A 12,792-nucleotide genomic window follows, 5' to 3' on the forward strand; every position below is an offset into this window, starting at 1 on the left:
TTAAAATTTGTGCAAGTTTGTAGCAGCTCTTCCATTTGTGAAATTCAGTTCATGACCCATGTACCAGCAAAAATTCATCATGAGCCTTTGTTCATGAGCTGGTTCATGTTCATCCCTAATGAACAACCTAGGGTGTTATTTAATTATCAGATCTTTATCCAAAATAAACACTTCCCGGAAATGAGTTCACCATACAGCAGCACTGAAACTAGCAAAACATCAACAGAGTAAGGATACTGAATGAAATATTCAATGGGTTGTCTCAGTAAGAAAGCTAATAAAAAAAGCTATTGCTGCCATTTTAAAAGCTAATACTTCTATTGGCAAACTGAGTGGTGCATTTTTTCTCCATTGACCCAAATTCCCTGTCATTGAGTAACTGAATTTAATTTCTCAATGTCAAACACCTCTGCTAATCCCAAACCTGTTTTCAAGGCTGACTGTACTTAGTTTTACATGGAATGAGTTTAGTATTTAACTTGGAGGGGGGGTGGACCTATTTCACTCTCATAATTTCCAGACTAGGAAGGAATATCAGAAATTGACATTCTCACTACATATGTCACAGTTAAGTAGGAAATTCTATTTTTTTTATTCATCTCAGTCTAAAAGGAACACTTGTAGGCAAACTAGAAGTAGAAATTCCATGGCAGTTTTGTTCTCAACATTATTGATTTTTAAAATAATTGCTTCAGGAGATGACTTGGCTTTTTTTTTTCATCCCGTCTTTATAAGTCATTCATAACTACTGGCATATAGAATTGTTATATGTCTCTAATTTAAAAGGGACATATTTTGCAGTCAATATGAACATCATAGTCATAATAGAAGCAAGGGGGATCATAGCTCTAAATCTGTCTTTTCAAGAACATCTGCAAAAGCATGGTTATCCAATGAAGGTCTGGGCCAGCAAGGGTTTGGGGATTTACCACTTTGTGTCCCATACAATTTCACCAGGCTAATCATCGCTGCTGGTGGATTGCCGACATTTGGAGTCCCCAGGAGGGGACTCCCGGGAGTCATCGGGAGGCATCCTTAGCGGCTGTGTGGTTTGGAGACAGTTGTCACCTAGATTTTTTAAAATTGGGATATTGCATTTTGTATATTTTTATGTGGGATTTTTGTTCTGTAACCCACCGCGAGATGGCTTGCTGTCTTTTTAAAGGACTATAAGTACACAATATTGATTTGGAAATTTCATGGGGCTTAAAGGGTTACATAAGAACAGCCCTGCTAGATCAGACCAGTGGTCTGATCTATCTGGTACAGCATCCTGTCTCATAGACTGGCCAACCACACTTTAAACCCCTTCCCATGCATAAACCTCATACAAATCAGATCACTGCAAGGCTGCTTAAACAGATGTTAAGAATACCTGATCATGCTTCCTTTATCTCCTAGTCACTGCCATTTTATACTAATAGGAAACTGCATACATAGTATCTTACAAAGTCTACTGGAATACCTCGGGAAGCTCATTCACAGTTGTTCTGCAATCCATCCTTTCAGATTTGGACAGATCACTCAAGCAAGTTTTTTCTTAACTTCTCCTGCACTGGATAAGGCAAGGCAGGCAATCAGCCAAACTTGTCAATATTTTGAAGTAGGAGAACATGAGCTATCCCCTCCAAATATGTATGGCCAAAATGTACAAAAGTTCTTTACTTTTTATATATTTGGCTGACCAAAGACCAGTCTACAAAACTGCCAGCATATATTTAGTAACCCATCCTCAGGTAACAATTAGTCACTAAATCTTACAACCTCCCGAACCTGTATTTCATCAAAATATATAGAAACTGAAATCCCACTAAAATTGACTAATAATATCCAATCAAGTATCAGTAGGATAGCCGTGATAAGTAGAAACAAAAATACTTATCATTTTAAAAGTCTGGGTGCATTTCTCTCCAGAGTCTGCAATTACACGTCATTTTTCAGCATATAAAGCAACTTATACTATTCAAAACTACCTCTGAGTGATGGACTATGTAATTCCAGAGTACTGTTGTTCATGATGGGCAAACATCCAGCCACAAACAATGATAACTACCATAAATTGGACACAGTGCAAAACTTAAACCGCCACCAGAGCCTCAGCCAGTGCAACGTCTACTGTAAAACACTGAGTTTATAGAAATGAATTCCGAACCCAAATTAAATTTACTTGTAGCATAACAAATTCTTTCCAGTTTCACACCTGAAGCAGATGGAAGGCAACTGCATCAAGTAAATCAGCCCTTTCAAATTACAGTGGTTTATGATGCTCATCTGCATTTTAATTAGACATACAAGGTTTATTCCTGGAAAACCTCAAGAATGCCAGTATTTGCCACCTGGAAATACATGGGAGAGTTCACAGTAAATCAAGTAAAATATGTAGCACAATTTCATTTTGCATATGATTTTATATCCAAGTGCAGACTCCATAGCTACAGGTATCAATGCCTTATATTAACCAATATATATAATATTGACCTGACCAGACTAAAGCTGATTTAGGGTGCAATTTTAAGTCTCCTTGAGGCAAGAAAAAAGGTGAGGTATAAATATTTAAATAAATAAGTTGCTGTATTCTAAATCCCTGGCGGTCAACAGGCTTAGAGGGGTAAAACTCTGTTTATGATTGCATTCTTGATACCCTAAATGTATCTTGATTGAGAATTAAAGCTTTTCAATAATAATATTTAATCACAGATCTCTTGGAAAAATCTAAACATAGTATAACTTCTATATAACCTATATAAACTCCATGGTACAGACTATCCAATTCCTACTTCCATCCACTCAATATGGCAAATAGATGAATCTCCACAGACCAATCTCCATACTTTTATTTCATAGTTGTACTTAGTTGTATCTTATCTTATACTGAAGAAGGGTTTAGAAGATTCCTTTGGGCATGTGGTCTTCCTGAAAAGAGGAGTATTTAACAATCAGTCTTCCAAAGACCAAAATTCTTGTGTTCTCTAAAAGGTTTATCAAATACAGGTGGGAAATTGATGGCCATAAGATTGAACAAGTTTAAGTGTTCTGATACTTAGATGTAGCATTCTAACCATGGTTCATGCACAGTTCAGCTTTCCCATGTAACTGAATCTGCCCAAAAAACAGTTACAGGAACTTTAAAATTCAACTTTATAAAATGGGTTCTCATGTACTATATGCATTGGAAGTCTTTCAGGACTAGTAGCTGCGCAGTGCCGTGCCGAAGGAGAGCCCCATCCATGGTGGCCAATGGAGAGCACCAAAGGTGAGCTGGCGGCAGAGTGGCAGGGCAGCCCCCGAGGCAGCAGCCAGGGAGGAAGATGAGGAGGAGCCGTGGCCCGGCACCAACTGATCCACAGACCGGTCCCGGTCTCCGGACCGAGGGTTGGGGACCACTACAACAAAGTTTAATTACTTGGCTTCTCCTGGGCCCATTATGCACAGAGTGGAAGATCCGCTTTCGGGGTGGAATGGTGGTGGTTAAAATAACCAATTATGCACGCTGCAGGCAGCAACCAGGCGCAGAGTCAATGTATGCTACCGAAAAAGCCGTGTTAGCGAGATGCGGAAGAAAGGCCCATTATGCATGGAGTGGAAGTTCCGCATTCAGGGTGGAATGGAGGCGGCTAAAATCACCAATTATGCACGCTGCAAGCAGTAACCGGGCGCAGAGTCAATGTATGTCGCCAAAAAAGCCGCATTAGCGAGATGCAGAAGAAAGGCCCATTATGCACGGCCGCCGAAACGGCGATTTCGGGTCACATGGAAAACGCGGAGGGGGAAGACGCGACGCATACCGGTTATACACGGGGCGGGGCGCGACGGCGGCAAAACCCAGAGTAACCGATTATGCACGCGCCGATCCGGGCGCCGCTTCTGGTTGCGCCCCGCTCACCCGGAAGCTGCGCTTTCTTCCGCGTTTCACTGACGCGGCTTTTTCGGCGGCATGCACCAAAGCTGCAGCCGGTTGCAGCCGGCTCCGTGCGTTATCCGTGATTTTAGTCGCTGCCATTCTACCCCGAATGTGCGCTAAAACCCCCGTGCATAATGGGTCAAAGTGGAGCTTCCCGGGGCCAGGGCACAACCAGAAGCAGCTCTGGAGGACCTATTATGCACGGCCACTGAAATGGTGGCATGGAGAACGAGGAGGAGGAAGAAGCGAAGCAAACCGATTATGCACGGGACAGAACATAACGGCGGCAAAACCCAGAGTATCCGATTATGCACGCAGATACTCCGGAGCCGCTTCTGGTTGCACCCTGGTCCCAGGAAGCTCCACGTTGACCCATTATGCACGGGGGTTTTAGCGCACATTCGGGGTGGAATGGCGGCGACTAAAATCACGGATAACGCACGGAGCCGGCTGCAACCGGCTGCAGCTTCGGTGCATGCCGCCGAAAAAGCCGCGTCAGTGAAACGCGGAAGAAAGCGCAGCTTCCGGGTGAGCGGGGCGCAACCAGAAGCGGCGCCCGGATTGGCGCGTGCATAATCGGTTACTCTGGGTTTTGCCGCCGTCGCGCCCCGCCCCGTGTATAACCGGTATGCGTCGCGTCTTCCCCCTCCGCGTTTTCCACGTGACCCGAAATCGCTGTTTCGGCGGCCGTGCATAATGGGCCGTTGACCGTTTATGCACTGGAGGTTTTGTGCCAGGCTGCAGGCTGGAGTTTTAGTCGTGGCAGGTTGCCCCACTTCTTCCTGCACTCACACGGGGGAGCATTTGGCCTGGTGCACCTCATCCACCCCCGATCTGTGCTCCTGCGCAGGAGCTGGGGCAGTGAAGTTCCCAGTGCATAAACGGTCTTTCTTCCGCATCTCGCTAATGTGGCTTTTTCGGCGGCATAAGTTGACTCTGCACCCGGTTGCCGCCTGCAGCGTGCATAATTGGTGATTTTAGCCGCCACCATTCCACCCCGAATGCAGACTTTCCACTCCGTGCATAATGGGCTGGGTAGCCGCATGCATAATCGGATACTCTGGGTTTTGCCGCCATTGCGTTCCGTCCCGTGCATAAGCGGTTTGCTTCGCTTCTTCCTCCTCTGAATTCTTCATGCCACCGTTTCAGCAGCCGTGCATAATAGGCCAAAGTGGAGCTTCCCGGGCGCAACCAGAAGCGGCTCCAGAGTAGCCCCGTGCATAATCAGATACTCTGGGTTTTGCCACTGTTACGTTCCATCCCGTGCATAAGCGGTTTGCTTCACTTCTTCCTCCTCCACGTTCTCCATGCCGCCGTTTCAGCGGCCGTGCATAATAGGCCCTGTACAGATTTACTGAATCAAGCAGAGACTATGGGACATTGACCTCAAATCAACAGAGCATGGGCCCACTCATCTCTGGCAGTGGGAAACTGTAAAAAAATGTTCTTTCAAGTTACATTAGCTTTCACTAAACACTGCAGAGCCTTCATTTTGGCCCAGTTTAATGCCCTCCCATCAGCCCTTCTTGAAGGAACATGTGCACATGTTCCATATGTACAACATCTCTGCCCATGCCAGTCTGGAATGGTAGAAACAATCAAACATGTCCTCCTATGTTGTTGATTTTACTAGGACTTTTGGAATATGTACATTATCCCAATTCTGTCCAAATATCCACATAAATCAAATTAATTTTATACATCTTGATGACTGTTTCAATGAAACTACCCTTAAGGTAGCAAGATTCTGTACTCTGGCATGTTTAACAGGGCAGAAGAACATGGTGTAGTGTTTTAATAATTTTATTATTACTGTTAATTGTGTATTTTCCATACATAATATCTATTTTATACAACCAATGCTTATTATGTATTGTTGATATTTTTGACTGCTGATCTCATGATAATAATAAACTAAACACCTTACTATGACATCATCTAAAACCAGGTTAAGTGCATTTCCAGGGAAGAGAACAAGTTTCCTGTGTATTCAATCCTTTCTATATTGTTTATTATTGCGTCAGAAAATGTTAAGTGGAAAGGTTATATTAAGTTTAGAACTATGTTGTAAAAAGAAATTAAATGAGCCCAGCATTCGTGGGTATCCATGATGTGCTTTGAAAGCAGCTGTACACACCAGAGTTTACATTTTCAGAGTTTAATTTTACATCCAAACTCAGAAGTTGGCAGTAAGATTTTAAAAAGTCAGCGACACCCACTATACTTCATGATCCTAGATCTATTCAGTGCCATTTATTCCCAAAAAAGTGTTCGTAGGATTGCATAATAAACCCAATTAACAGAGAAGTATCTTCTTTGTCCACACATGTTTAATTCACAGAAGACCATCACATTATAAAAGGATTCCATTTAAAAATTTAACACACTACACTAGATATTAAGTGTTGGTAGATGCTTAACCACTTACTTTTTTTGCTTTTGCAAAGACCATGGTGGAGGTGCTGCAACTTCATATAGTTGCAGTATGAATTCCAGCTGTTGTTGCTTTTCTAACAAATATCTAGGGAGGGAAAAGGAAAATAAAAATGGTTCTTCAGCATAGTATAAAATAATAACCTTCCGAAAACAACTAGTGCTAAAATCAAAAGACATTTTTGAGATTTGTTTTTACTTTAGCTTTTCACTATTGTGAAAAGCACTTCTATTTCTGCTTGAACTTTTACTCATATAGGGATAGATATGAACTGGCTCACAAAATAAAGTTTGTGATGAATTTTGGCTGGTTCATAGCAGGTCAACCAGAACGAAATTTTCATGAACTTTCAAGCAATTTGTGGTTTGGGCCAGTTCATGTGTGGACACATTTCTGTACAGACTGTCTCTGTTCAAACAAAAAGCTTAGCAAACTTCAAAACTCTGTGTGTGTGTAAACACTATTTTCAATTAATCACGTCAGGTACAGTTTGGTGTAGTGGTTAGGAGTGCGGACTTCTAATCTGGCATGCCAGGTTCGATTCTGCACTCCCCCACATGCAACCAGCTGGGTGACCTTGGGCTCGCCACGGCACTGATAAAACTGTTCTGACCAAGCAGTAATATCAGGGCTCTCTCAGCCTCACCCACCCCACAGGGTGCCTGTTGTGGGGAGAGGAATGGGAAGGCGACTGTAAGCCGCTTTGAGCCTCCTTCGGGTAGGGAAAAGCGACATATAAGAACCAACTCTTGTTCTTCTTCTTCTTCTACAAGACGTGTACTTAGCTCATGTTCACTTCCCATTTTTTTGCACAGAACTTGAAAAATCCACTAGGATTTCCCCCTTGCCCGGAGTGTGATTCTGTTTTAGACATTAGTACTAGTGAGCTGGCATTGCCACAATGCACTGAATTTTACTGGCCATTCTTTGTATTGATGCTGCTGGCTACTCTGCACATTGCACTGGTTTTCCTGAGCTTACAAAGTTGCCCATCACCACCACATTCAGTTTTTGCTGCATAGAATTTCTAGGACAAATTTAGTTCTGTTAGGTTTGCACTGCCACGGTGGCTCTGATTCTGCTAGGCACATTATACTGGTTGGTCTGAGCTTGCAAAAAGCTCCCCCCCCCCCACTGCTTTATTTTCTATTGCAGAGATTCTCTGGGACTTCAATTCTATTCTGCTAGGCTTCTTCCTTTTTGCTATCCCCCTTTCTATTGGAAACAATAGAGGATGGAAACGCCTTCTTTGGGGTGCTGAAATTCAGACCTTGTATATCCGATAATCACCAGACTTGGAAAGCAGATAAAAGAGAATCAGTCAGAGGTTCATTATGAGGTTGGTGTCTCTAGCACACCAGAGATTTATACTGCATTACAAACCTCACAAACTGAAATGGTTTATTTTGCCCTTGATGCTTTGTGGATTGCAAACTGGGCAGGCCACCAACTATCACAAACTGCATTTTTCTGGTTCATGCTCAGCCCTACACTCAAATGTTAGGTAGTTATGGCAGTTCAAACAGAATTATGGTGTTATTGTTACTGTTACTGTTGTTGTTATATTTATTTCCTGCCACTCCCTGCAAGGCTCGTGGCGGGTAACCACAGTCTTAACCCCAATTAAAATACCCATTAAAAGACTTTAAAAATCCTAACATGACGGAAAAACAATCTTGTTCCCACCCCCCACTACCAAAGTGGCAGGAAGAATGGAGGACGTGGTGTAGCCGCTAGTCCCAAAGGGTGATGGCTCTCATTCGCTGACTCCAGCCAAAAGCCTGGTGGAAGAGCTCCGCAAAAATATGTCCGCCGATCAACTATAGTTTTCAAGGTTCTAGATAATGGTGGAGGTTATCTTTTTTTAACCATACGCCATAGACACTAGTCAGAGAACATCACATCCCCCCTGGAACAAAGGAGCAGAACAATTTGTTCATACCCTTCCAAGCTGAATTAGGTAGATCAGTGACAGCATGCTTTAAAATTCTCTTTCTATAAGCCCTTGCCTTTTAGCCCAGTAAAACCCACAGTAGTCCTCATTCACGTGGAAGGCTTACAGGCACCATAAAAAGAAGTCTGTCTAAACTTCAGTTCAGTCAAGTTGGGACACTTTCCCGTGTTTGATCAGGTCAATTAAGGACTACATGAATTCCTTATATACTGGATTTAGGAGCTTTCCCCTGAGTTCCATCCTGTGGGCTCACTTATGGGCTGCAGCCTGAGTAGCAGCTTTAGGGGCTTTGGCACAGACTGTCCAGGATGAAAAGCAAACAACAAAAGCACATTTCATCATGAAAATGGAACCACAATAAGGTTAACTTTAGCTTACAGTTCCTAACCTCCAGATAAAGCCTGGAGATTGTCTGGAATGACCATTAATTTCCAGACTTCATAAAATCAGTTTCCCTGAAATTTGATTTCCAGACTTCAGAACTCACTTATATTAGAGATAATGAATGCTTCCTAGAATATGGCATTACATCCCACTGAGGTCCTTGCCCTCTCCATCCACCCCAGGCTCCACCCCCAGATCACCAGAATTTCCCAAATTGGAGCTGGCAACCCTTGTTCACCACTTTAAAATCCTTCTTCTGTACTGTAGTGCTATATCAGAGAGACAATTTGATGACTATTGCTGCACTATTGTAAAATAACTGAAATGCAGCAAAAGTAAGTGTGTATGAAATAAAGTGAGAGCCAACAATTTTATCCATCAATGATTGCTGTTTGTCCTGCCATTTCATTACTGAACCTTTCAGAGCTGTTTGCTTCAGGTACTTAGTTGCAAATGCTTCTAATCAAAACAATCATAGGAAATTAGAGCTTTTTCATACAGCAAGAGTGATGTCTGCATTTACAGTAGCAGAAAACAGTAATAAACTCATTACAATCTTTGCTGCTTCTGCCCTTCCATATCATTTCATGCATATGTGCTGAATGCATGAATGAGTCATCATTCCACCTAACAACTGAGGATTCCATGAACTAGAATTAGTTATACTTTGTCATATACAGAAATGACTTTAAGCTGATTCCTGTATTAATTATTTAATGTGCTGAGATATTTACAAACAGAACAGGAATCAGGACATTTTCTACATCTCTACAAACTTTTCCTTTTGTTTGTTTAGGCTGGATGAGAAAAAATATCTGTATGTTCATACAACTTGGCATGTGGTAGTAACAACCGTTATGGAGCAGCTTCCATACCGTAAACTATTTTGATGCATACAAATATTTACACATCAAAGTAATTTGATATACAAAACTATTTAGGGTTGAGATAAATGTAGATTCTATAACAAGTGATCTTTGTGCATAAAGCCTAATAATGGATGTTGAGATGGGCACACATCATTAGACTTTTAGATCCCACTCCAGTTTATCTGGGGTACACTTGTACTTGGGGGGGGATGTCCCATAAGGCAGTGGTCCCCAACCTTTTTATCACCAGGAACCGGCCAACGCTTGACAATTTTACTGAGGCCCGGGGGGGGGTAGTCTTTTGCCGAGGGACGTTGCTGCCTGAGCCCCTGCTCCACCCCACTGGCACCCCTGACTTCCCACCGCCCACTAGGAGGCACTGCCAGCAGCAGCTTCGCAGTGCCATGCCGAGGGGGAGCCCCAGCCATGGCAGCTGCCAGACAGCAGCAAAGGTGAGCCGGCGGCAGAGAGGCAGGACAGCCCCCAAGGCTGCAGCTGGGGAGGAGGACAAGAAGAAGCCACGGCCCGGTACCGACTGAGCCACGGACTGGTCCCAGTCTCCGGACCAGGGGTTGGGGACAGCTGCCATAGGGTACAAAAATAGAATAATCCCTATGTTTAGTTACACTGCTAAAGTTATCTGCAGCTCAGGAGTTATAACTTGTACCATAGTACAGATAAGCAATACAAGAAAAACTTGTATCATGCTCTAGTCCAAACTCTGCCTGAAGTCCTTCCTTGGCAGTTGTTTCTGAAAGCCTCCAAAGAAAGAAATTCAGAAGCAGAATCAGACAAGCAATGTGATATTTTAAAATATTTTTGTAATGTTATAAATATTTTATTTAGATTTAGAATGTGTATTTATGATACAAAGTAAGATTTCGTATGTAGCCTTTTATGACTTATGAATTGTACTAGAATTAAAGCCCGTTGTAGTAGATACAACGGTCACTAGCAATGGGAAGAGGGAGATAGCAAAGAGAGAGGGAGGTAAAAAGGAAGAGAGTGATTAAAATAGAGAGAGCTTGGCATTGGGAAGAGTAAGGGGAGGAGTTGTCCAGTCTGTATGGGCATGAGGTTGAATATGTGTGTTGGAGGGGGTCAAAAAGCTGTTTACAAACATGTTTTCCATTTATCTCCCCACAATAGACAAGCTCTGAGGGATGTGGGGCTGTGAGAGGTCTGAGAGAACTGGGAATGTCCCACAGTCACCCAGCAGTCCTCAGGTGTCTCTCAGCAGTTTAAAATTGCCTTCCTTTCCTCTCCCCATAATAGGCACACCATGAGGGAGGCGTGCCGCACCCTGATTGGCCCATATTTACTCGCAGACACCCAGGACACGCTTCTCCCACAGGGCAATTTCACAAATAAATAGAGGAACCATGGATATGATCGTATCTTTCTGTTGTTCTGACCCTATCTAAGTCCCTGGGGAATGACAGGCTAAAATTCTGAAAATAAATAAATATATTTCTACATTTATTAATAATAATAATTTGATTTATTGCCTGCCACTCCTGGCTGAGCTGGCTTGTGGTGGATTACAGATTTAAAACCCACAATAAAAACACCAATAAAATACTCCATCCCTCCCTAGCAATGAAGAAGATCCACCTTCCCCCACTCCTCAACTTCCCAACTCACTGCCTAAGGGGATGGATGGTAACAGATGGTAATCTAGGAGTGGCTCCTGTTCTAGCCAGTCCGGGGGTGGGGGAGCTAGGTCTTATTACCATGGTCTTGCCCAATGATCTACCTTAGGGCCCTAAGTTCACCCAGGAGCTCATTTTACCAGGTTGAGGCCAAGACCAAAAAGCCCAGTGCACCATCATAACAGTTTAATACAGAACTGAAGTCTGAAAACTAAATTTGAACACAGATAATAGAACTGAAATTATTGACTATTTAAAGGCCAGTTGCCAAACACATGCTTCAAAAATATATGGATATAGTACTGAAAAAGAACAAAGCCCAGGCAACATTTTTTCCAACTTGGAAACTGCTTGATAATTATTGGTTTAATAAATGCAAATAAGCAAAGAAATACCTCATTATACATTTGTATCTGTGCCAAAAGAAATCCCAGCTCTGCCAAGAGGCTTCACATTAGGGATAGATTTGGGATCTGAAGAGCACTGCAAATAATAATTTCAGACAGGCATCTATTCATTTTCTCCCATCATCAAGAATGAGAATAACTAGATTGGAAATATAGACCTAAACACCATACAGTGTTGTTTTATCTAGCTTTATTTTGTAGTGCTAATTCTACACTGACTTTTTTTTAAAAAAACCTTTGTTATGGGAATGCATGAAACTTAGTCAATTTGAGTGGAGCAGAAGAGTCTCAGTGAAAGAAAAAAACTCTGAAGGGAGCTTTGAATCTCAAAAACTTATACCTATGAGTGTGCACTCGGATACATTCAAACCAAAAATGTACTTGAAAAGTAACTTATATGTATTTTCCAGGTATATTCAGCATCCCAAATATATCCAGATTATGTGGGCATACTAAAAAAATGGTCCTGAAAATCCTGGAAATATTTGAGAGTAACTGAAAAAATTGGGAGCCAGTGTTTGCAAGCTCCCAGGAACTACTCCCTCAATCCATATTCCTCACTATTTATTTTATTTGTGATAATGTGACCATAAGATATGGCAATTTTGAGTTTGACTCCCTGGCCTTGGGATAGTTACCAGCAACCCTGGGAGGAATGTCTCACAGTTGTATGGAGACGGATGGAGCAAGCAACATATGGGGAGGTGAGAACCTTTGGTCACTGATAAAAGGCAGTTTGATTCTCCCTGTGTAAAGTACACTGAATTCTAGGGGATTGTTTAGCTGTTTTAACAAAGGATTATCATTGGCTGTATTTGGTTGTGACACAGTCTACTGATGTAACATAACTGATTTTTCCTATATATTCCCTGTCATGTAAGAAGATCATAGTCTGAGGAAGAGTGCTTGCACTCGAAAGCTCACACTCTTTGTTGGTCTTAAAGGTGCTACCTGACTCTGATTTTATTGTGCTACTTCAGACCAACACGGTCTGAACCATTTGAATCTATTGAAATGTATGGGTTATTTAAGGAACAGGCACCAGCAGTTTGTTATGGCAGCACCCCTGCCTCACATGCTGGCACACTGTACTCCATAACCAGTAATATGCCACGTCTAGGCTTGGGAACAAGCCAGACACAGGAGCACCCTGAAACACTATGACCAGTCACACTGCCAGGACAGAATCCA

The 12,792-nt window shown here is 42.5% G+C and overlaps 1 protein-coding gene across 2 annotated transcripts in view; it reads right to left on the reverse strand.

The window, feature by feature from the left end:
* The window catches only part of MGAT4C (MGAT4 family member C), a 399,470-nt gene that overhangs the window by 292,302 nt on the left and 94,376 nt on the right, over positions 1-12,792 (reverse strand). Inside the window, exon 2 of one of the 2 annotated variants that reach the window (XM_077338973.1) lies at positions 6,330-6,422. The exons of the other annotated variant lie outside the window; for it this stretch is intronic. The gene's annotated coding sequence lies outside the window, so the exon portion shown is untranslated. The remainder of the gene's footprint in view (positions 1-6,329; positions 6,423-12,792) is intronic. 2 annotated transcript variants of the gene reach the window in all.

Source organism: Paroedura picta, chromosome 5 (assembly GCF_049243985.1).
Source record: "Paroedura picta isolate Pp20150507F chromosome 5, Ppicta_v3.0, whole genome shotgun sequence".
NCBI lineage: Eukaryota > Metazoa > Chordata > Lepidosauria > Squamata > Gekkonidae > Paroedura > Paroedura picta.